The sequence below is a fragment of the Myotis myotis genome, unplaced genomic scaffold, assembly GCF_014108235.1.
Source record: "Myotis myotis isolate mMyoMyo1 unplaced genomic scaffold, mMyoMyo1.p scaffold_m19_p_2, whole genome shotgun sequence".
Classification (NCBI taxonomy): domain Eukaryota; kingdom Metazoa; phylum Chordata; class Mammalia; order Chiroptera; family Vespertilionidae; genus Myotis; species Myotis myotis.
The window spans coordinates 47,942,092-47,966,578 of record NW_023416324.1 but is presented as its reverse complement, the minus strand read 5'-3'; the positions used below and the strand labels follow the sequence as shown (position 1 = coordinate 47,966,578).

The 24,487-nt window shown below is 45.9% G+C and overlaps 1 protein-coding gene across 4 annotated transcripts in view; it reads left to right on the top strand.

The window, feature by feature from the left end:
* The first annotated feature begins 1,177 nt into the window (after positions 1–1,177).
* GNG12 (G protein subunit gamma 12) overlaps positions 1,178–24,487 on the top strand; it is a 120,173-nt gene continuing 96,863 nt past the window's right edge. The window contains exons 1-2 of one of the 4 annotated variants that reach the window (XM_036351832.1): positions 1,186–1,332; positions 10,260–10,323. The gene's annotated coding sequence lies outside the window, so the exon portion shown is untranslated. Of the gene's footprint in view, positions 1,333–10,259; positions 10,324–24,487 lie in introns of all 4 variants that reach the window. The other 3 variants (XM_036351833.1, XM_036351829.1, XM_036351831.1) reach the window with 3 other exon arrangements.

Sequence of the window (24,487 nt, the reverse complement as noted above, 5' to 3'; positions counted from 1 at the left end):
TCCACAGGTGGCTACAGCCACACTCCTGGGCAAGGCATCCAAACAGAAACTTTCTCTACCCGCAGCATCCCTTCTGCAGCCTAGTCAAGTGATTTCACCAGAATGATACGTGAGTAACGGTCAGAAAGAAAGAGTGAAGATAATGTCCTTACTACACTAGGCCCCACTTCCCTTCAGTGGGTGCAGCTCAACTCACAGACATCCCTCACCAATGCTCTAAGACTCCATTTCAAGTACAGACTCTGCCCACACTGGTTCGGAGTGATCTCCTTTGGCCTCACCTTCTCGTTTCCCTCCACCCTGTCAAATGAGAAAGCAGATATTTAGGTATCTATGGGGAGTTGTCTGAGTAATAAGATTTCTGAACATCTGTCTTTTTTACTTTTTCTGGACACCCCATCTGATTCATCTTGGTTTCTCCCCATTATCTTTAAGGCAATGTGTGGCCCGTAGCAGGTGCTCAATGAATGCTCGCTGAATGACTCTATGTACCAATCATTTGAAGTCTGTGAAAACAGATGTGGCTCTTCAAACTATGGACCCTGAATCCATCCAGAAGAAAATCCAGCCAAATGCAATGAATCCATGACACAGAACTCTGCCAGGTGCTGGGCATTAGGAAACACACATTTCATGGGGGAGAGATGGAGGTGAAGCTCATGACGGGTGCATGTACTGCAAATACAACAATCCACAGTCGCATCTCCACTTTCTGGGAAACGAAATCTCTCCGTGGCCCCAGGGCCCTTTAAATTTTACTGTGACTGTTTTCTTAAGAAATTCCGGGAGCGGAGCCTAACTTTGGTGTAGGGGGTTGGCAGCGCGCATATTGGTGGCCCAGGGGACTGTTGGCATCGGGGTTGGCGAGGGGTTCGCACGCGAAAGGAACTCCGGAGAAGTCAGAGCAGCCCCCTGGAAGGCAGCGAAGTGGGGGGCCCCGAGAGTCCTTGAACTCCAGGGCTTCCGTGAATTCGGGAGAGGACAAAGGAGAACGGCCACAGCGGCCAGATGTTGGCGGAGTTTCACAGCTCCGGACCTCCCCCCTCTGCCCGCCGGGACGCGACAGGGGTCGGAGTCCGAACCGGGAACGATCAGGGCGTCTGGGGCAGAGGGAGGGCTCGGGCCGCAGGAAGGAGTCCTGGCCGCCACCGCCCCGCCCGTCGGGCTGTCCGCCCCGCCTACCCGGAGCGAGGCGGGGCCAGGGCGGGAGAAGAAGACGGAGGAGGAGGAGAGGTCGGAGCCGTCTCCAGGAGCCCTTAGAGACCGAGTCCCGGCGGCGGCGGCGGGGCAGCCACCGGCAGACGAGGGAGCACCCGGCGGTGGACGCAGGTGGTGAGTAGGGCCCCCGCGGGGACAGGGGCGCAGCGCGGGGCGTCGGCTGGTCAGCTCGGGGGCCGCCTCCGAGTTCCCGGTGCTGGGAAGCGAGATGGAGGGAGGGGACGGAGGAAGGGAGGAAGAAGGGAAGAGTGTCCCGGAGGGCGGGGACTGGTCGGGGCCCTGGTCGCCAGAGAAGGGGATGGGGGAGGGAGGGCGAGGGACGCCTAGAGCGGGGACCGACGGCGCGCTCGCCTCGACCAGCGCAGCCGGAGGCTCGGGGAGCCAGGGGCCCTTCGGGTTGGGGCTGGGGTAGCGGCGCCTGGGGGTGGGGGCGGGAGCCGGGGGAAGGTCTCCCCGCTAGCTTCCTCGCCCGCCCCGGGCCGTGCGCCCCGAGCGCGGTCGGGGCTGGGAGGCTCCCGTGTTCCCAGCACAGGCTTGGCGGTGGTGCCAGGTTTGGGAGGAGGGCCAGCGTCTGGGGGCGACCTGGCGCCACGCCCCTCTTCCCTACTTTCTTCCGCTCTTTCTGGGGAGTCGCCCGCGGGTGCGCAGCCCTGGAACCCGCTGGGCGCGGAGGGTCTGGCGGGGAGATGGCCGGTCACAGAGGAAGACCCGGAGCGCACACCTCCCGCCAGGGACCCCGAGCAGGTGGTGACCCGAGAGGGTATTGGCAGGTGATAGGTACATGGGGAAGTCAAGACTCGGACATGAATCGTGCATGATTAAAAATAAAAGTATTGCCCGGACACTTACTGCGTGGATCAGGGCTACTTTTTTCATTTTGTTATTTTTTAAGTGTTAACTAGGGCATATCAATGAAAGCTAATTTCCAAACGCTGTAGCTCACGTCTCGGACACTCACTTGTCCCTCGCCGTACGTTTGTGTCTTGTAAACTTGACTTACATCATTCATAACTTTCGAAAAGGAACTCGTGATTCTCGATAAATCACTGCCGTGGAGTCAGACTTGGGGCATCGGGTAATCTAAGGGGAGGAATTGACGAGGCCTGTCATCTTGTGGTCACCCCTGTCCCCGGGCGTGGTTGTCTGTATACAAACAAGTGCAGAGAGAAGGAAACGGACAAAACCGGAGAAAAGGGAGGTCCCCTGTACCCACGTGTCAGGGCACGTTTAATGGCTGCTCCGAGTGGAAACAAACCGGGAATTTATTAGACCTTGTGGAGTTGGAGAAACTTCACATGACCAGCTTCCTTCCCATCAGTTATCCGCCCCCCCCCCCTGCCCCCCTCGCCTATCCCCGTTGTCTTTGCGGGTGGACGCTGTTTATATTTCCTGGGGCTGTTGTAGCTTCGTCTGAATAGACTGTCTATAATGAATCTTTCGGATGTTGTCAGAGGCAGGGTCTGTATCTGTGTGTTCTCTCCTTGAAAAGCGGAGTTTGCTGTGGTTTTTAAAGCGCTAATCCTTGTACTGCACCTTCGCTGCTGCTTCTCAGCTCTCCCCGTAGATCCTCCAGGATGGCGGCCCTCACCTAGAACCAGGAAGGCAGGCAGCGCTGGAGTGAAGGGTTGGGTATTACTATTGCCAAAACAATCATATTCAAGTCAGGAGCTGGTGTGTTGTTTTTTGTGTGTGTGTTTTCAAATCAAATTGTATGTATTAGCAAGTCCCCTTCCCAATAAACACAAATGATTCACACATCTCATGATTTTTCAAAGTAATCAAACGTTTTATAGAGACTTCAGTGATAAAAGGACTTGAGGATCAAATGTTCAGTCCCTTTAAGTTCCCTAACAGTTAACTAGCATCATAAAACCTTGGGTTAGATCCAAAGAAATACTGCCCGGGCCATAAGAACTGCGACTTTAAACCTTATGAAAAATGCCATCATATCTTTTTTTTTTTTTTTGCAGTCGTATTTTTTACTGTGTTTAACCCAGGTAATTCACTAGGTATTGAACCCCGATAGCATTTAGATTTGTGTAGAAATACATAAATATGTGCATCTGTGCTTCACAAGAGACTGAAAAGATGAATATTATAGAAATTTTCTGTGTAGCATGCTCCAGGCTGGTTTGAAAGACTAGGTCCCTAACAATAAAATTTGAGGTGTTAGGCTTGTGTTGTTGTCACTTGCTGAAGGAGGAGTGGTTTGTCAGGTGTGACAGCTAAGAACTTCATAGTGAAAACACTTGAGGAAATGGTTAGCTAATTCAAGATTAGTTCTTGTTTTTTATGTTGAAAACCTCTGAGAAAAAAAAGAACATTCACAGGCGGGGGGAGAGCCGGGGGAAGATAAATGGTGATGAAAGGAGACTTGACTTGGGGTGGTGAATGCACAATACAATATACAGATGATGTGAAGGATTATAGAATTGTACACCTGAAACCTATATAATGTTATTAACCAATGTTAGCCCAAATAAACTCAAGAAAAACGAAAGTTCACATTTAGAATTATGTCATTTATTGTGTTGGATTTGTAATTGGGTGTGTTGTTTTCTTTTTTTAATTTTATATGTCAGCCTAAGCTTAGGCTTAAGCTAGGGAGGTAGATTGTGGAAGTCAAATAAAATTTTTCTGAGGCCTGATTCGGAAGAGAAGCAGTTTAACAGTGGTTTGTGGTGTGGGTTTTGGTTTATGCGGACAGACCTGAATCCAAATCTCAGTTATTTAACCTTTTTCAGTTTGCATTGTAAAATGGGGATGACAGTGGTCTCTATTTCTAGGGTTTTTATGAAAGTATATTAAACAATCTTTGGTAAACACTTTGCACCTAACACACAGTTAATGTCTGAAATTATTAGATATTTTCTGATCCAGCTGACTTTGGCAGCAGGCTCTTGGATAAATTATGAGATGGCAGCTAGAACCTTCAGGAAATGCTGGATAGTGTAATTTTAAATTCCAAAGACGGCACCTGATGTTACAGATAGGAAGGTAGATAAATAGGTGTAAGCTATTTGTGTACATATGTGTGTCATGTTTCTCCCACAGTGATATGAATAATTATGATTAATGGATTAACAGTTTCAGTATGCTTTTAGTGTTGAAGTTACAGATGTATAATATTTTTTAGAACTAGGCAGTCAGAAACATTTCATTCATCATATTTAAATTTAAAGAGAATTTATATTTCAAATAGTCCTGTGTATTAGCCCTGTATAGGAAATTAAACCAGGAACAGAAGTATTTGTCTTGAACCAAGTATGACTTTTAGTTAAAATATGAAGAAATGTGACCCAAGGGTATCCAGCTATTTACTTTCTCATGCATCGATGTCCAGTGCCAATAGATAAGCCACAAGTAGTGTTTAGGGCTGATTGGGAATGTTTAGTAAACGTTTTGTAAAAGCCTTATGACTGATTATAAACTTCCAGGGGAATGCATGTTCAGTTAATTCAGGAAATCGACTCATCATTGAAACATTTGCAAAATTTTAAAAAATGCTTTCATCTTTAAAAACAAACCCTTTTATAAGCGCCTGTTGTTTTTCTTAATGTACATTGGGTGCAAAGGATTGCACTGACTGGGATCATAGCTCATGCCACACATGGCTTCTCATTTTACTAATTGTTCCACAGGGACACAGAGATGGCGCTTTATAATATTTTAAAATAGCTGTAAAGGGTGTAATGTAGTTATGAATCATTTCTTGCCTATCACATTGTACTCTGAAGCAGTGGAGGACTTGACTGAATAAATTATTGATTCTTTTTGCTCCTAGAACATCGTAGCATAGTGATGGATTCCTGGCTCCTGCCTCTAGGTGTGTAGAGTGTGGCAAGTTACTTAATATCTCTGTGCTTCAATGAGGTGTTGTGAGGAAGTCATGAATCAGTCTGTCTAAAGCATTCAGAACAGTGCCTGATACATAGACTATGTTCAACAAATATTACTGTTAAATTATTACTTACTGAGATTTTCTTTCTAAATGTTATATAATGAGCATGTATTATTTTTGTAACAGAAAAACAACTGTACAAAATTTCAGTGTTTCCCAAAAATCTAACAAAGCTCAGTATTTTTAAAAAAATCCTGCCAAGCAGTACTTATGAAGTAAGAGAATATACTTAGGCAATTGTCATTGCATCTTTTAAATGTGAAATGTGACACAATTTAATCCTCCTAGACCTCAATCTTATTTTCCTTTCTTATTAGAAACTTAAAAGAAGTCAATAATCCATGAAGTCCATGTTTTCTAGGTTAAGTAGGGAAAGGGCAGTGTGCACAGTTATAGTGCATTATTACAATTACAACCAGGTTTAAAAAAGCGTGTGTATAAACAGAAAGTCTAGAAGAACATCCAGACAAATGGGTGATGGGATTCTGGTGCTTTTCCCTTTTCTCTCTCCATTTTCCCCAATGAGCATGAATCCTATATAATAATAGCCTAATATGCTATGTGTCTGGTCATCCAGTCAGCCATTCAACCAATCAATGCGTAATATGCTAGTGATATGCTAAGGCCACTCAACTGCTCACTATGATGTGCACTGACCATCAGGGGGCAGATGCTCCAACTGGTAGGTTAGTTTGCTGCTGGGGTCTGGCCCATCAGGACTGAGCAAGATGGCCAGACATGCCCTGGAGCCCTCCCACGGTCCCTCTCCTGCTAGCCAACCTCCCGCGTCCCTCCCTAGCCCTGATCATGCACCAGTGGGGTCCCTTGGCCTGGCCGGTGCCCTCTCACAATCCGAAACCCCTTGGGGGATATGGGAGAGCCTGTTTTGGCCCGATCCCGCGGGCCAGGCCGAGGGACCACACTGGTGCAGGAATTTGTGCACCGGGCCTCTAGTATATATTAAAAGTAATCCATTTGTGTAACAGTTACTCAGTGAAAGTTCTGATTTATTAGCTACAAATAGCAGGATTTTGTTACTCTTTTAGAAAAAAACACCAGCCCACATAGCAGTTAAATGTCAAAACCTTGGTAGTGGGAACTGTTCAGCAGTACAAGAAAGGTTCTTTCAGAAGTTTGCAGGTTTATCTTTTATGAGATGTTTGCAATTAGGCTCCGTGTACAGACCTAGTCCAACAACCTTGACTATGGAAGTTGTCACTGCATTAACGAGCTGCATGCACACAGCACCTTCAGCATGTCAGATGCCTGCCAGACAGTCACAAAGAAGACACAGTGCACTTAATTTAACAGGAAAGTTCGATAGCTAAAAAATACTTCCGGCAGAATTGTGTGACTCCGTTTATTGAGCTTTTCTACATCCTGGGCCCAGGTCTAAGCCCTTTACATACATGGTCTTGCTCAGTCTTCTCGGCTGAGAAGCCTTGGCTCCCTCAGTGGCCAGACCACAAGTCGACCCCAAGTTGTTCAACTCCATGCCCCACTCACTGAGCACTGTGCTAAGAGCTGAAGTGAAGGTGCGTCCAGCTTCTCTTAGGGTTGGGATGATCCGCCTGAGAATTATCATTGCCTTCCGTTGGTCTCACCCTTCTTCAGACGTAGATGTTGACATTTCTAGAGTTGTGTCAGAGACCCAGCAGGCCTGAAGTGATCTGTGAAATCAGCCTCTTCCTCCCTTGCATTCCCAAAGAGGGCTTGAGAGTCCAGATGAAGGAACTGGCCTGCTAAGTCCTATTCTAGAACCAGCTCATACCAATAGGTCCTCACCCCTTTTCCTCTTTTAGGAATGAAAGGTGAATAATGAGCAGGTGGCTTGGATCCCGGGCAGAGAGTGGAGGTGATTTGACTGAGGGTTACTTCTGGCTGAATTATTCCACTTATTCTCTTGAAAATCATTTCTAGTGTCACTTAAATGTTTGGTTCATCATGTCAGGCTTTATTGGGTGTCATAAAAGTGCTTAGCTGTGAGTGTCTGGTTGCCATCCTCTGACAGGGAGGGTTTTTGTCTTCTTTTAATGGGCCTGCATTTCAGAGGATTACTGTATAATAAAAACCAGGGTGTTGCAAACTCTTAAGACTGTTCATACTTTCAACTCTGCTGGAGAATTAATAGCTGAAAGAAGAATTTCTTAGTAAATCAGTGGCTAACAATCTTTTGCAGTTTTCCTCCTTCTCTGATTATAAGCAGGTGACTTTGAGCCAGGGCGATAGGAGGCCTTACATCCCCGTGTGCTTTCTTACGGAACAGACTACCATTCATTCCCCTTGCAGTCAACGTCATGTAATTGACGTAGATCCCGTTTGGTTGACTCAGGAGGAAGCGTAACTTTTGATATGAATTGGGTTGGCGTCCTCACAAATGCTCACTGGAGTGGGTTCTGAATCAGCCTTCCTCTCTGCGCTTGCATTCTGTATATAGAGAGTTGCCTTCATTCTGATAGCTCAGTGGTTCCCAACCTTCTGGCCCTTTATATACAGTTCCTCATGTTGTGACCCAACCATAAAATTATTTTCGTTGCTACTTCACAACTGTAATGTTGCTTCTGTTATGAATCGTAATGTAAATATCTGATATGCAGGATGGTCTTAGGCGACCCCTGTGAAAGGGTCGTTCGACTGCCAAAGGGGTCGCGACCCACAGGTTGAGAACCACTGGGGATAGCTGTATGCCAACCAGCATGAGCCCTGTGGGGTGGAATTTTGACTTTTCTGATGTGTGGGGAGCTGGCACAGCCATGGCATACTCATGCCAGCTCCGCCTGGTTCAGTGACCCTGAGTGGGGGCAATGAAAGGCTTAGAAAAGACAGACATGAGAATGAAAGCTGGGTCTCGGTGGGACGTTGCCCCTCTGATGGACAGCGCCAGTGCCCACAAGCCCTGTCTTTATTTTATAGCAGATGCCACGAGGCAAAGTAAGGGCGTGATCAAGATGTTTACAAACATTCTCCTGGGTTTCAATCCTACTCAACTACATGCACCTGAACTATATCAAGCCCACATCACTCAGGCACGTGGGATCACGTGTTCGGACAACAGGTTCAAGCTTACAAACTATAGCTGTTGGCTATACTTGTGCTGGGAAGGCTCTGCCCTCCAAGCTGGGACTTGCCCGTGGCAATGAGAGGACTGTGCCCTCTCCTCAGTCCAAGGCTTGAACCTGTCCAAAACACTGTAGCCGTGCCCCATACTGATGTAAAATAATCAGGCTTTTATTTAGCTGCAGATTACCAGCCAAGATGTCCCTGAGCACTGGATAGTAAACCCTCAGCTCTACTGGGGACCCTTTGACTAAGGCCCCAAGCTTGCAGTGACCTCAAATTTTGTCTGCTTTTCAGGGAGAAATTACTGTGAAGGAACATGGTTTAGTTCTCAACACGAGCTAAATAAACCTAAGGATGGAAAGAGGATTGATATAAAACCATCACACCAGTTTAGTCAACCCGAATCTCGGGCAAATTGGACAAGTGTTGAAACCAGCAGACTTGGTGCCTGACCTGTACTGAAACCTTTGAGTTAACAGTCTGTTGCTGGTACATGAGACCATCTTCACATGAGTGTATAAGGTCATGATCGGCTGATTAGACAAATGGTTAGGGAGGGTTGGATGTCTGGCCAAGGAGCAGAAGGATTGGATTGTGACTTCTTGACAGGGCTGTCTTGAACCCATGTTCAGGGTATTCACTGCCCAAGAGTGCTGGCCAAGGGAACAAGTGGTAACATAAATCTTCTTAAGGAAACCGTGTGTTCTGGCTCAGGCTGCCTCTGCCAGAGGAAGGGACACTTCTTTCTGATGCCATAAAGCCCTCGAGGCCAGGTCCACTGGGAGGGGTTGCCTCTCTAACGCACACAAAGTTGTGATGTGGTCAGCAGTCGCACTGCCTCTCACAGCCCCTCCAGCCCTTGAATGCCATGAGCCAACAGAGTCTGACACATGTGGATGCTTAATAAATACCAGTGGAACGAAGGAATAAAGCATGTGCTCTATAGCGTGTGCCAGCCATGTGCATGAGCCACTGTTCTTTTTTAATCAAAAAAGTAAAATTGATTGTATTGGCTAGGAATGCCCGTTCAGTGGTTCATGGTCCCTGTGACAGGCTTCAATTCATCATTTCCTAAGACTTGCACTTGGGGTGGTGTTGACATTGCTGACTGTTGGTTGAATGCCAACAACATGCTTAGTGTTGCCTGACACATACCGGGGTCCCCGCACCCCTATTGTAGTCCACCTGATGAAGGGAATGCAGTGCTGACTCCTGGGAATGGGCACAGGGGTTCATGTTATTTATTGACCAGCAGTGGGCTCTCCCCTTTGGGACAGGATGCAACGGACAGTGGCCTTAGAAGCCTTTGGAACTTATGAGCGCTGCTTCTTGTGTGAAAAGACTTTTCTGGGTTAGGGGGTAACAAGTAGGGAGGCTTGTTGCTAAAGCTACCAAAAACTAAGAAAGGGAATGTGTGTGTGTCCATCCGTGTCCGTATCCCCAGTGCCAGCTGGTGCTTCTTGCAGGCCTTCTCTTTTAGGTTGATCCCTTAGAAAACCTACTCTCAGAATTAACTTCCCTCTCCTGGCTCCTCTCCTGGGAGGTGATCTGCACAACAGGTAGGATCAGCCATGTTTAGTGGGTCAAACTGCTAAGACAGTGGTTCTGAGGATGAAGGTTTGTACTTCGGACCTTGGTCTTCTACTGTTTCATGGAGAGGCTGCACCTTATGGGAAAAGCCCACAGGCATAGGAAGGTGAACGCCTTTCACATTTAATCTGGTTAAATGCAGCTTTCTTCAGGCAAACTCTGATTCCCAAAACAGAAATAGCAGAAGATAACAATCCCTAACAAGGATTCCCTATAGGGTTTTTCTTAAGATTGCAAACTTAACCTGTTGCATTTACAGTATGATTTGATTTTACAAAATTCCAGGAGTCTCAACTTTTCAGGAATATTTCTCTGTCGAATTAAGCAGAATATTCCTATTCCGGCACATGCTTTGCCCTCTTTTTTTTTTTTAACATAAATATTTGATGAGCGGTGTGCTTCAGCCATTACTGTCCACATCCAGAGAGCAAATAAATGCTCCTGGCATGCTGCCTAGGAGGCAACCCTAGTGCTTCCCATTCACCCACAGGTCTGTGACTTCCTCCTGGCTGTAATGAACATCAGAGGGCCCAGGGACAACCCACACCCAGCAGGTAACATAAAACAGGGCAGAGATCAACTCTCCATGTTCACTCTGCTCACCTCCTGAACTCTGGACCCAGCTTCCTCTGATTTACTGACTTGAGAACTCACCTGCCTTCACCCAGGTTTCCCAGATCCCTGAGCTAAACTCCGTAGCCTTGTGTCTTCCAAGTTGGTCTTGTCTTGTTCTTCACACTCGTATGAAAAATGGCTTATACCACCTCTTCATTTTTTTAAAATAGGCAATATATTTATATTGTCCCCAAGAACCTTACAGCCCTATCAAAAGGTTCACACTGAGACAGCTTGCTCCCCTCTCAGCCACGCCTTTCCCACACTCTCTACATAGCAACCTGTAAATACAATCAAATAAGAATATATATTTTTATTCTTCCTCCTTTCACAAAAGACAGCGTATTATGTATACTCTTCCGATGTATTATAAATACTCTTCTGTGCCTTGCTTTCTAAAATTAGCCGTATGTCCTGGAAGTCTCAGCTCAGCACATTGAGGTCTCTCTCAGTCTCGCTCTCACTCTCGCTCTGTTCTCTCTCTCTCTCAGCATAATAGTCTTCCATTGTGTGGATGGACCATAATTTATTTGGCCAATCTCTATTACTGGGCCTTTGGAGTATTTCCAGCCTTTTGCTATTACAAACTGCGCTGCAACAAATAAAGGTGTAATAAGTCATTTTGCCTTTGTGCAGGTGTACCTAAAAGCCGGATTCCCAGAAGTGAGCTGCTGAATCACAGGGCTCATTTATCCCCCTCTGGAAGGGCTGACTCATATTGCCCTCCCACAGGCGATGTGTTACTGGCTGGCCTGTCTCCCCACAGCCCCACCAGCAAGAAGTGTGTCATCTCATTTTTCTTAATCTGTTTAGGAGGAAATGGTAACTTTGGTAACATTTTCAAATGATGAGTAGGTGGGGGTTGGGAGCCATTTGTACATCTTTTCTTGTGTGCTGTTCACACCTGTTGATTCTCCTGTGGGCATTTAGTGGCCTTTCTTCCTGAAGCAAGACTCTTGCCTACACTGCTGTCAAAATCTCTTAAACCCTGACTTCAGAATGTGATGGCTCTTTTGGGCGTACGGGTAGAAGTTGGCTGCCAGATTGTCAGCGCAAAATTGAGAGAAGTGGAAAGTAGGGTTTTCTGCCAGTCGCTAATGTCTGATTTATAAATAGTTTTCAGCTAATGGTATTATTAAACTGAGGCTTCTCCAAAACCTTTATGAGGATGATCTTCTAGTCTAGAATTTCTCCCTCTCCAACAAAAACAAGAGAGAGGGGTTGAGACTATATAAATTCCAATGGTACTTTCTGCAAAATCTCTTAAGAAATGTGGAGTTTCCCATTTACATGCCTCTCGGGAAAGGTTACACACGCCGCATTTTTAATCTGCTAAAGTGGGCTCCTCTCTCCCTTTGATCTCACAGAGAGCTGTTTACTCCATTTCCAAGGTGAAAGAGAAGAGAAAGTAAAAGTACAATGCGAGGAGACCGGCCAAAGGTCAGGGTTTGAACAACAGGTGTGGAGTTGGAGGTGCACACAATCATCTTTCTTTCTGAGGTGTTCTTTCAGTCAGCTGTTGGGAGGCTAGTGTAATGTACATTAATTTTCCTCTGTTTAAAAATGAAATCCATCGAGAGAGAACTTACAGGTTAGGACCTGGACCAGTGATGGCGAACCTATGACACGCGTGCCAGAGCTGACATGTGAACTCATTTTTCTGGTTGATTTTTCTTCGTTAAATGGCATTTAAATATATAAAATAAATATCAAAAATATAAGTCTTTGTTTTACTATGGTTGCAAATATCAAAAAATTTCTATACGTGACACGGCACCAGAGTTAAGTTAGGGTTTTTCAAAACGCTGACACGCCGAGCTCAGAAGGTTCGCCATCACTGACATAGACTGTGCTTTTGTTTGTTTGCGTTTAGAAATTCATAAAGTTAGCTGACATCTCCATCAAAACAAACAAACAACAACAGCAACGAAACTTCACAACAGTGATAACGAAAGCCTCTCCTCAGAGTGCCTACACTTAGCTCCGGAAAGGAGGACCTGGCCTCCCAGGCCCAGTGCTCCCTGGCCGGCTCCTGAGTATGTGGATCCTGATTTTGGTGGGAGTTGCTTTTCAGCTCTCTGGGGGCTTACTGTTTCTCCTGGTGCTTCTCTTTCCCTGTCCCTGAGTGTTGCTCTCCCCACTGTAGTGCCAGCTCCACTGGACAGGTTCGTGGTCTGTTGCTCTGCCACCAGTATCTAGAATGTTGACCTAGCACCTTGAAGTGCTCCATCCATACTGGATGGACGAATGCTACTACAGGTACCTAACATGCCGTACTGTTTGTTTTTCTTTAACTGCTAAATTGGGCTCTTGGCCAGGTCTTCGTGATAACATTGTAGAGATCGTATGTCAGACACGGACCTGATTGGGGCTGGGGTGAGGGGAGAATCATGTTAGCCATTCCTTGGCCTGTCAGCAGGATTCTCTAGCCCAGTGGTTGGCAAACTGCGGCTCGCGAGCCACATGCAGCTCTTTGGTCCCTTGAGTGTGGCTCTTCCACAAAATACCACGTGCGGGCGCGCATGTACAGTGCGATTGAAACTTCGTGGCCCATGCGCAGAAGTCGGTTTTGGGCCTGGGCGAGTCTATTTTGAAGAAGTACTGTTGATGGTTGGCTCTGTTGACTAATGAGTTTGCCGACCACTGCTCTAGCCCAGTGGTTCTCAACCTTGGCTGCACATTAGAATCACCTGGGAATCTTTTTAAAATCCTGATTTCTGGGCCTCATCCTCCGGAAATTCTGTTTCTTTGTTACTAATGTGGTGGCCCCACCCCATAACAAAGAAACAGAATTTCCAGAGGATGAGGCCCAGAAATCAGGATTTTAAAAAGATTTCCAGGTGATTCTAATGTGCAGCCAAGGTTGAGAACCATTGGTTTAGAGCTAACGCTTGCAGCCCAAATCACCTGGGCAAGTCACCTGACCTCTCGGATAATTTGGCCCATTTTCAAAATAGAGTTAATATCACCATATTTCAAGAAGTCTAAGATGCCATCCATTATGAGACGTGACATTATTCTGTGTGCCACAAAGAGAAAAAATTGCCCATTCAGCTATAACCCACATCAACTGTAAGAGTGTGTTAGTTTTCTGTGGCTGCCGTAATGCATCACCAGAAATGTAGCAGCTTAAAACAAGACCCGTGTGTTATCTCACAGCCTTCGGCCGGCTTCTCTGCTCTGGGTTTTACACAACCAAAATCGCACTGGGAATCTTCGGGAAGAATCCTTTCGGGGGTCATTTAGCTTGTTGGTAGAATCCAGTTCCTTGCTTTGTGGGACTGAGGTCTGCCTCTTTGCTGGCTGTCAGCTTGAGGCCACCTTCAGCTCTTAGAAGCCTCTCCCTGGTCCTTGCACTTGGACCGTACAATCTCAGAGCCAACAGTAGCATAAGTCCTTCTTGTGCCTGGAATATCTTTGAGGTGCCCTTCTGCACCTCCCTCGCCAGAGAAAATTCTCTCTTGTAAAAAAACAAACAAAAAAAAAAGCTCATTTGATTCGATTGGGCCCACCTGGATCATCCAGGCTACTCCCCCTGCGTTAAGATCTGTAACCTTAATTACACTGCGAAGTCCCTTTTGCTTCCTTACAGAACATAGGCACAGGTTCCAGGGATTAGAACATAGATATCTTGTGGGGTGGGGACATTCTGCCTATCACAAAGAATTGTCCCCATATCAGGGATGTTAAAATGTGAGCAGAATATGCTTCTTAGAATTGATAAAATACGATCTTTGTCTTGGGTTTAGGAATAAAGGAGCTACTACTGTAGATAAAGCATTCAGCCCGGTAATAGTAAGTGCTCAGGTGTTAACTATTGTTATTGTAATTACTTATTATAGGGCTCACAGACTACCCATCACCTTTCATTTCGATTGAAGTTATTCTCACAGTTAAATATGTTTGGCCAACCCTGAGAGAAAACAGTGTGGCAGCAGTTCATTTGATGGCAGCGAGGGTGATAGTTACTCCTTGAGTGGCAGCTGCATACCACGTGTTAGGCCAGTGATGGAGAACCTTTTGAGCTCGGCGTGTCAGCATTTTGAAAAACCCTAACTTAACTCTGGTGCCGTGTCACATATAGAAATTTTTTGATATTTGTAACCATAGTAAAACAAAGACTTATATTTTTGATATTTATTTTATATATTTAAATGCCATTTAACAAAGAAAAATCAACCAAAAAAATGAGTTCACGTGTCAACTCTGACATTCGTGTCATAGGTTCGCCATCACTGTGCTAGGAGCTTCACATACACTTTCTCTCACCTTGCAGTAGCCCTCCAGGTAGGGAATACGTTTACAGGTGAGGAAGCAGGTTCTGAGAGGGTGTACACTGCCTCACAGCAGGCAGTAAGCGGTGGTGGCACCTTGCTCTCAACCCCGGTCTGTCTGCCTCTGCAGTCAGCGGTCTTCGTGGCACCAGGTTACCTGTCCCACAGTCCCTGGGGGTACTGTGTGAGAAGTGCAGGAGGAAGAGGTGTCCACCAGGTGTGTGGGCTGGAGGAGGTAGCCTCTTGGAGGGGGAAGGGACACAGAGAACAGACATTGCTCTGTGAGGTGTCTCTCTTGTACTCATATTTGTACTCTTTGCTAATAATTGTTTAGCTCATTGAATACTAAGGGCCTGTTTTGTCATCTTTTCTCCAGTTTAAATAAGCACAAAAATGATCTTTTTTTTCATTGATATTATCAGTTACCTACACTATGGGGAGACAGCTATGAACAGTATTGTGATATTTTGATTTATACTAAGATTATATATATATATATATATATATATATATTTATATATATAAACTTCCTCCCTTTCCTGGCACAGAACTCCTAAAAACCTTGGAATTTCTTAAGTGATGAGATAAAGGTATCTTGCTTATGTTAATGAGGTGACTTTTGGACTTCACCTAAGGATGGGGGCTGTTTTCGAGGAAAACCAACCCCGTGATTAGAAGGTTGGAACTTTCAGCCCCACTCTTCAGACTTCCTGGAAACGGAGAAGGTGGGAGTTTGAATCAGTCACCAGTGGCTGGTGGCTTAATCCATCATGCCTACATAATGAAGCCTCTGTGAAAACCCAAAAGGATGAGGTTCAGAAAGCTGCTGGGTTGGTGAACAGATGGAGATGCAGGGACATGGAAACTCAGTGCCCTTTCCCCATTTTTTGCCCTCTGCATCTCTTCCATCTAGATGTTCATCTGTTTCATTTAACATCCTTTGTAATAAATCGGTAATCTAGTGAGTAAATGAGCTTTCTCAGTTTGAGCCACTCTAGCGAATTAATCAAACAAAGGGAGGGCGTCCTGGGAAGAACCTCTGACCTATTGCTGGTGGGTGAGAAGCACAGGTGAAGTTGTAGGGCTGATCTCTTAACCTGTAGAATCTGATGGTGTCTTTCGGTAGATAATGTCAGAATTGAGTTCAATTTTAGACACCCAGCTGGTGTCCATTCGTGATGGTGTGGAAACACCCCCCTTTCCCTCCTCAATGAAAATTGGGATTGTTGATCAGACCCTTTTATATATTGTGTGTGATTTTTAGCAGTAGGGAATTTCTTCTTTTTAAACCATTGTAAGTGTAACCTGGACAAATGGTCAAGGAGAAACGGAGGAGAGCAGTTTAGCAGAACTGGAGTAAAAATAGTAGTTGTTGGAATTCAATAAACTACTCTGAGGTCACAGTTTCTAGAGTTTTCCTAAGACACAACTACAGATTGTCTGTCTTAGACTCTTCCCATTCAGATAGACATTGTTGGAAACCATCTAATTATCTTCCCATCAAAACGTGCTTTTCTTCCTGCTTCTTCTGAAAAAGTCAGTGCAAAACATCTCCATCCCCCCAGGAAGCCCAGCTCTGAACCCCTGAGTCACCTGGAACCCCTCCCTGCTCTCCACCGCCCTCCAGCTCAGACACCTCTCACTCCCCACCAATGCCTGCACATCTACTTCCGAACTAGCCCACATGCCTGCTCTTTACCCTTCCTGCCTCTCACCTGGATTGTCGCCATGGCTTCTTAGCTGACCTCTGCCCTCCAAACTGCCCCCAGGGTCATTTTTCTAAAACATAGATCTGAATGTCACTTCCTGTCTCCCAGCTGCCTGAAGGCATTATAGTTAGTGATGAGTTTCACACTGTCCAGGGTTAAGGCCCGCCTATGCTTTTTATGAACTCTGGAATCTTGAAAGAGTTATTCGGTTGCTCTGTCTCAGTTTCCCCATCTGTGAAATGGGAGTGATAATAACACCTACCTCACAGGTTCTGGAATTTAAGTGAGTTAATATGCGTGGAGCACTTAGGACAGTGCCTGGCACACAGAAAGCCCTCAGGAAACATTATTATCCCAGAGTCCTTGAGAGCACAACCAGAGCTCATCTTTCCTACTGCTTCCCACATCATCCCTTCCCCCTCCCGGTGCCGTGCAAAGCATGATCTACAGACAGAACTGTTTGTTAATGATCTGCAGCTAGGTAAGTGCACACACGGAGAGTCGATAGTGAGAGATTTTCATAGCAATTAAACAGTCATTTTACATCTCTTGAATCTAATAAAACACTAGACTTGCATTTTATATTTCATTTTTCTAACGGTTTGCTTTTATTGCATTTCATAAAAGTGCTGGTCCATGATGAATTGGAAATAAAACCAGAAAACTGACTGATCTTTCACCATGGATAGTTTGGGAAGCATTTCTGTGTTCCCACACACCTTTCTATTGATTCACACTGGCCAGGTTACCCATACTCACCATGTAACATTAAATCTCTCTGGACTTTTGTTACACCGTTTCCTCTGCCTAGAGATTATTTCATATTAAGCACCTGTAATAAGTGCCAGACTCTGGGACATAGGCTGACTAAGGTACAACCTCACTTTTGAGAAAGTTTCACTCAAACTATCCAGCGAGTTCCTGATTGTCTTTTGAAACCTAGCATAATTTCATTCTTTCGTCCATTAAGAAATCATTTATTAAATGCCAACTGTTTACTAGGTACTCGCTGCATTCTGTTCCTGCCTTTAAGGGCCACCAAGCTAATGGGGGTGACAGACACGTAATGATAGTAGGCTCGAGTGTTAAACAGCAACGTGCGGAGGGAAGTGTGGAGGTACAGAGGAAGGTGTGCCTGGCTTTGCCTTGGCTGGGGCAAGGGCATGGGGAGGTCAGAATGGTTTCACAGTTAAAGTAGATGCAGTGTCATCAAAAGGTGAAGACCCAGATATTGAGGGCAAGCCTAAGGCCAAAGCCCAGCTGTGTCACTTGCCAGCCATGTGACTTTGAGTGAGTGGCTGCCTCTCTGTTTTATTCCATTCAGGCCACATAACAGAATACCACAGACAGAGTGACATATCAGTGATAGCAATTTGTGTCTCCACTTCTGGAGGCTGGGCAGTCCAAGATCATGACACTGTAGGTTCAGTGTCTGATGAGAGCCCCCTTTATGGTTCCTAAACAACTGTCTTGTCTTCTCACTGAGTTCTTACCTGGGCAAGGTGAGGAGCTCTGTGCGGTCTCTTGTATAAAGGCACTAATCTTACTCATGAAGGCTCCACTCTCATGACCTAATCAACTCCCAAAGGCCTCATCTCCTACTACCATCACAGTTGGGTTTAGGATTTCAACATGAATTTTGAGAGGACACACCCATTCAAGACCATAGTACTCTCTGAATTTCAGAGTCCTCCTCTGTAAAAATGGGGATAACAGTATCTCACAAGGCTATTTTGAGGCTCACCTGAAATTATTATATACACACTAGAGGCCCAGTGCACGAAATTCGTGCATGGGGGGGGAGGGAGGCTCCCCTCAGCCCGGCCTGCACCCTCTCGCAATCCGGGACCGCTGGCTCCTAACTGCTTGCCTGCCTGGCTGATCACCCCTAATCACCTCTGCCTGCTGGCCTGATCATCCCCTAACTGCTCTCCCCTGCTGGCCTGATCACCCCCTAACTGATCTCCCCTGCCAGCTTGATTGTCCCCCCAACCACTCTCCCCTGCCAGCCTGATTGCCCGTAATCACCTCTCCCTCGGCCCCCACCACCGTGGCTTTGTCTGAAAAGACGTCTGGAAGATGTCTGGTCTAATTAGCATATTACCTTTTTATTAGTATAGATGGGTCTAGAACAGTGCCTGACATCTACAGCTCCATAAATGTTAGGGGATATTACAATTGCTGGCACCTTTTTAATCTCTTCTTTACCCCCATCACTGGACCTCTTTAGATTTCCCCATGTCTGGGTTTCCAGGGGTATGCTGTTCAACCAATTATCACACCAAATTGTACAGTTTTACCTGCCATATTTCTGGCTGCCCTCCAGAATATATTGTGTCCCTTGGAGTCCGTGACCTTCTTTCATCATTATATTGCCAGTGATGGGCAGTGTCCAGTGCAGAGAACACTCAATGTTTAGAGAATTTATATTTTATTAAAGTAATCCAACTTTGAGCACTTTTGAGAAAGCTTTGTGAGGAGTCTGGTTGTCACGGACTGAATGTTTATGTTCCTCCAAATTCATGTGTTGAGATGCTAACCTCGAATAGAAGGGTGTTAGGAGGTGAGGCCTTTGGGAAGTGAGTGGGGATCTCATGAATAGGACGACTGTCCTTATAACAGGGCCCTTGAGACCGGTCTTGCCTCGTCCACCCTGTGAGGACACAGAAATCAGCCACCTTGAACCCAGAAGCAGGCTCCTACTGAGTCTGCCGGTGTCTTGATCTTGGACTTCCAGCTCCGTGACTGTGAGAAATACCTGTTTGTTGTTTAACTCACCCAGTCCATGGTATTTTTGTGATAGCAGCCCGAATGGACTAAAACGCTGGTCAAACATTTTTTTTCCATTTTACAGATGGAGAAACTGAGGCTCTTTCTAGACAGTTTCTGTTACTTATCCAAGGGCATGGAGCTAGCAAATGGCAGAGGTGAGAGCAGAACCTCACGCCTCTTGTTTTCCTGTTTTGTGCAGCCTTGTCCAATGCACCCTGTGAGTTGGGGGTCTATCTGGGTGCCGGCTGGGCTCTGAACCTCTTATCACCCAGCCCCGCCTATACCAGAATGGCTGAGTGGGCAGGAACCAGACTTGGAGAAACCTTGTGACACACCCTCTCCCCACCCATCTCACCCTCTGCTGCCCCACTGGTATTTATAGGTCACACCCTCCTTGATGAGGGCCCACCTGGAAACCTGAGGTGCAGGTGGGGACAGAGGCAGCCTGAGCTGGAGGCAGGAGGCCTCAAGAGAATGGAGGGAGGAGGGAGGACCTTACCTAAGAGTGAATAATTTATAATGAAGACTGTTGGGCTCAGTGAGTGGACAAGGAGCCACCCAGTGAAGGTTGGAGACTTAAGGAAGCTCTTGTAAAGAGATCCAAAGGGCAGTGAAGCTGTTCCTTGGACTTCTTTTCCCTCCAGAAATGTCTTGATGTATTTTCCTTCCCACCCTCTTTGAAAGAGGGTAGATAGCCTTTACATTCAGGAATATATTCTGTGTTCTACTCATTTATTAAGGGGCAGGGCACACCAAGGACTCTGACCTCAAACTTTCTCCCCGAGAAAAGTTTAAAATTTAGGACTTTGTATCTTTTTAAAAATCTTTTATTAGAAAAAAAAACAAAACATTTCTTAAAGGGAATAGAATTTAGTGGCCCAGGCAGCCTTGATAACAGACCAAGGTAGTGGTTTAGAAACTCATCTGCACATTAGAGTCAGCTGGGGAGTGATTTTTGAAAACCCCGAAGGCCTGGCTGCACCCCAGGCCTGTGAAGTCAGCCCCTCTGGCGTGGGGCCCAGAGGGCAGCATCTCTCAGGAAGCTCCCAGGCCATTCAAGATCCCAGCCAAGGGTGGGGCGTGCTGGGAGGGTGGCCTTCTTGCTGCCCAGTTACCTCGGAGTCTCTGCAGTGCAGATCTTGGCTGCCGATGAGTCCTATGGATTCTGGCTCATTTTCCCCATGTGTTTATGGGGTCTAGGAGCAGCCTTTTGAGCACAAATCCTGTCTGCCTGCAGCTCACAGAGCCCCTTCCTTGAAAGACACTGAACCCTACCTTTAGGCTGTCTAACCCAGCTCTTCTACTTGGGAACACATTATTGGTGTTTCCTGTAAGGTGAAAAAAACAAACAGGAGTGTCCTTGAAGGGAGTGTCACTGTTCCCATTTTGACACTCACCCATCGTGTAACTCTGGGGACAAGCTGCATGTGTGGGAAGGGGGCCCCCCTGGCCAAGGCCCCTCTCTCTGTGGCAAGTCGTACCATCTCCTGGACAGTTTTCTTGAGAAAGCTGAATTGGGATTCTGTGACATAGTGTCACGTATGGCCAGGTCAGTCCTATGGAGCCTAAGAGCCAAGTATTGTTTTCGAGGGGTCTGTTAGGCTCTTGAATTTTTACTAGAAATGGTTTTAGTGGTCAGTGTTCATTTTGTTCTATGTCCAATAGAATATTTTATTTTTATCAGACAGTAAAGGAAACATTGTGAGGGAAGGTGACATGCAAAATTCACATTCGTGGAATTATTTATTTTGCTGGATACAAATACTTTTTTTTTTTTTTTTGGCAAGATTTTGTTTGGATTGAATGTCTGCTTCACCAAGATTTTCCCTTGAGAGCTAGAAGCCTTCTGTATGGTAACACTTTCCAGAAACATCTGAAAGTGAGAGTCCCTGGGGAACTCTTATGGTCATAAACCGAATAAAAATGAAATGTCAAGAATGCAACCTGGTTTTCAAACTAGCTTCACTTTTTACAACTTTGATGATGAGGGTGAGAGGGAAGTAACTTCTTTGTGTGCCTGCTCTTCACCAGGCAGCAGGATCCCATAAAGTATATAATTAGTTCGTTTTCCCAAAGGGGAAACTACAGCTCAGAGAGGCTTAGTCACTTGCCTAAGGCTGCACAGCTCATGAGTTGCAGAGGCAGAGTTGAAACCTGAGCCCTCCTGACTAGACCAAGCAGCCCTCTAGTTCTAAAATACACACACACACTTAACTCAATAACTGTTCATTTTCTAGTCCCTTTAAGAGACTTTTATTGTCCTCAGAAGATTGCCCTAATAAGCATATAAAACATAAAAGCACAGTAAAGCCTGAGGTTTTTCAGAGTCAGCATCTGTGTGAGGACAGAAAGTCCAGAGAAGAGGAAGTGGAACTGCTTCCTGGCAGGTACCCTGTTTCTGAAGAGCCGAGCAATTGCTCATGCAGATTTGTTGTTAAACTGACTCACAACAGCTGCGACACTGGGATTATCAAGTTCCTTGCTCAATTGTCTGTGCCTTGCCCTTGCTCAGTATGGAGCTGACATAGGTAGGAACCGTTTCACTAAGGGTTAATATGCCTTCAGTTGATGGTTGCACTGAATGCAGGCTTTTTGGTTATTTCACCAGAAAACAATGTTGAGGAACTTTTGAGCAACTGTTGGGAAAGTGACAGAATTAAAGGGTTGGTGCTCTCCGGAATTTCTAAACAGGAAGGGCTCGGGGTTGGCAGCCTGAAAGGGGTGTTTACTTAATTAGCAAATACAGCATTTTTTAAAACTTTGCAAGCTATTGTAATGTTTTCTAAAGGTGTTTTTAAATTTCTACTTTATGAGGTGAAACAGTGCTCTGTGATGGCAGGAAGCAGGTCCCTGGCTGACAGAGACTAATCCCAGCTCTGCCACTTGCTACTGTGTGACCTTGAACAAGCTGGAACTTAACCTTTCAAGGCCTCAGTTCTGTCTCCTGGAGAATGGAGAAGATAACGCGCCTTCTTCCTGGAGTTACTGTGACGCATAAGTTACAATACATAAAGTGCTTAGAACTGTGCCTGACATGAAGGGAACTAAGACACTCAATGAATGTTTGCCTTTGTTGTTTTAATTAATTGGAATTTAATTGGAGAGGCCTATAGGTGGGGAGGAGGATGCCCAAGTCCCCCCAAGCCAGTCTTTTGCAAAATCTGCCAGGATAAGTGATTCTGTTCAGCTCGATGACTTGAGGTTCATGTTGTTTTTATTCTCACTGCACTCCACGTTTATATTTCTGCAGTGTGGGGTACGGGGAAGGTCATTGAACTATTTAGTTCTTAAACATGTTATCATTCTAGCTGTACTTTGAAAAAGTGTTAGATGTAGATGTGGCCTCTGCTGAAAATATATAGGGTGTCCCCCCAAATGCACACATACACTTTGAATAATTATAAAGGCAGTGTTTATTAACCCTTTGAAGTCCAATGTTATTTTTGGAATTCAAACAGTCTGGTCCAAATTAATTGACAGGATTGAATGTTGAACTTTTTAATGTTCTTATTGCTCGACGTTGGACCTGCTCCTAGCGCCTGGTCTGTCGAGTCAGCCTCGAGGTTGGACCGAAAAGGGTTAAAATGCATCTCATTTTCAAAATTGAGCTGTCAGCTGTTAAAGTGTGTATACATTTTGGGGGAACGCCCTGTCTATTCAGTGGTGTGGAGCTCCAGCCTCGGAAGCCATCAGGAGCTCTGTAAGCGACCCATCCGTGTTCTGGGTGCGGTGGAGGTGGGGCCTGCGCTTAGGCACTGACTGACGCTTAGCCATCCCATCCTCTGGGAATCCAGTGCCCCCTCCCCACTCCAAATTCAGAGCGAACAATGTAGTTTCCTTCTGTGGTGAAGGGAAGTGTATCAACTTTCTGGAGAAATACACTGTCGTTCTGGCCCTAAACTCCAAGCAAGTGGTCATGTAGGAGGTCCTTATGTGAAGGACAGTGGGGATAGGTTCCTTAGTATCTTCAGAAGTTCTTCCTGGGGAATATTTGGAGAGATTGTCCTGTGGCCGTTTCTTATGTTAACCTTGAAATAATGAGAAAGATGCTACTTACTTCATTCTCATTCAGTGACTGTGTTTCTACAGGAAAAGCTAAAGACCTCGTGCATTCTGTAGATCTAATCTGACAAGGGGTCAGCAAGGAAGTCCTAGGAAAGAAAAGTGGGTGAAGTCAGGAATCTGCCGTCTGGAGTTTTAGGTACAGAATTACAGAGGTTGCCGTTGAAAAGAGGCCATTGTGATCATGGAGCCCAGCTTCTGCTTTTGACAGATGAGGGAACTGAGGCTCAGAGAGTTGCCTGAGTTCATAGAACTAATTACTGTCCCCGAGATTCCAATTCCAGGTCCCACTGCTCTTTCCCGCCAACGCCGTCCTGTCATGAAGCCTGTGCTGTAGAGCAGCTCTGGGCCCTAGAGCTCCCCGGGGTGATGGCAGTGCTCAGTCTGGCCAGTGTGGTAGTCACCAGCCACGTGTGGCTCTCGAGGACTTGAAACGTGGCTAGTTAACTGAGAAGTATTTTTTTGCTTTATTTAATTGTAATTAAAATTTAAGTTTGGCCCGTGTTGCTCAGTGGTTGAGCGTTGACCTCTGAACCAGGAGGTCACAGTTTGATTCCCGGTCAGGGCACATGCCCAGGTTATGGGCTCGATCCCCAGTAGGGGACATGTAGGAGGCAGCTGATTGATGATTCTCATCATTGACGTTTCTATCTCTCTCTGCCTCTCCCTTCCTCTCTGCAATCAATAAAAATATATTTCAAACAATTTGAATTTGTATAGGGATATGTGGCTAGTGGTTGTCACGTTAGAGAGCTCAACTTTAGAGACATTGAGAAGGAGCAAAGTCCTGTCCTTACCTCCTGCCTCATTCTCACCAGGTGGGAGGCTCCCTTTTCCAGTGGCTCAGGTACAGCCGGTCTGTGCCAAAGCAGAATCACCCTGGGCCAGTCACCGCCCCTTTCTGGATGCAGGGTGGTTCCTCTACAAAATAAGGGTGTTGGACCAGATCTCTCGCCAAGACCTCATGATGACTATGGACCTGAGTCTCCACGGATCAGCAGTGTGACCTTCAACAGGGCACCTAGCCTGCCTGTGCCTCAGTTTCCCCATCTGTCACCTGAAATTAACACCTGTTCTGTCATCCTCCCTTCCTGCCCCCTCTCCCCGATGATATTGGGAGAGGCTCAAATTAGAAAATCAGTGAGAAGAGCTCCCTGTGGCAACTTTTTAAAAAATAGTCTTTGGTGTCTCAGAATATTGTTGGTTTTGACACAAGTGGTGGGTGGGTTTTCTTTTCTCTTAGATGCTGCAGTTGGTGAACTTACCATGTCAAGGTTATCCTCATT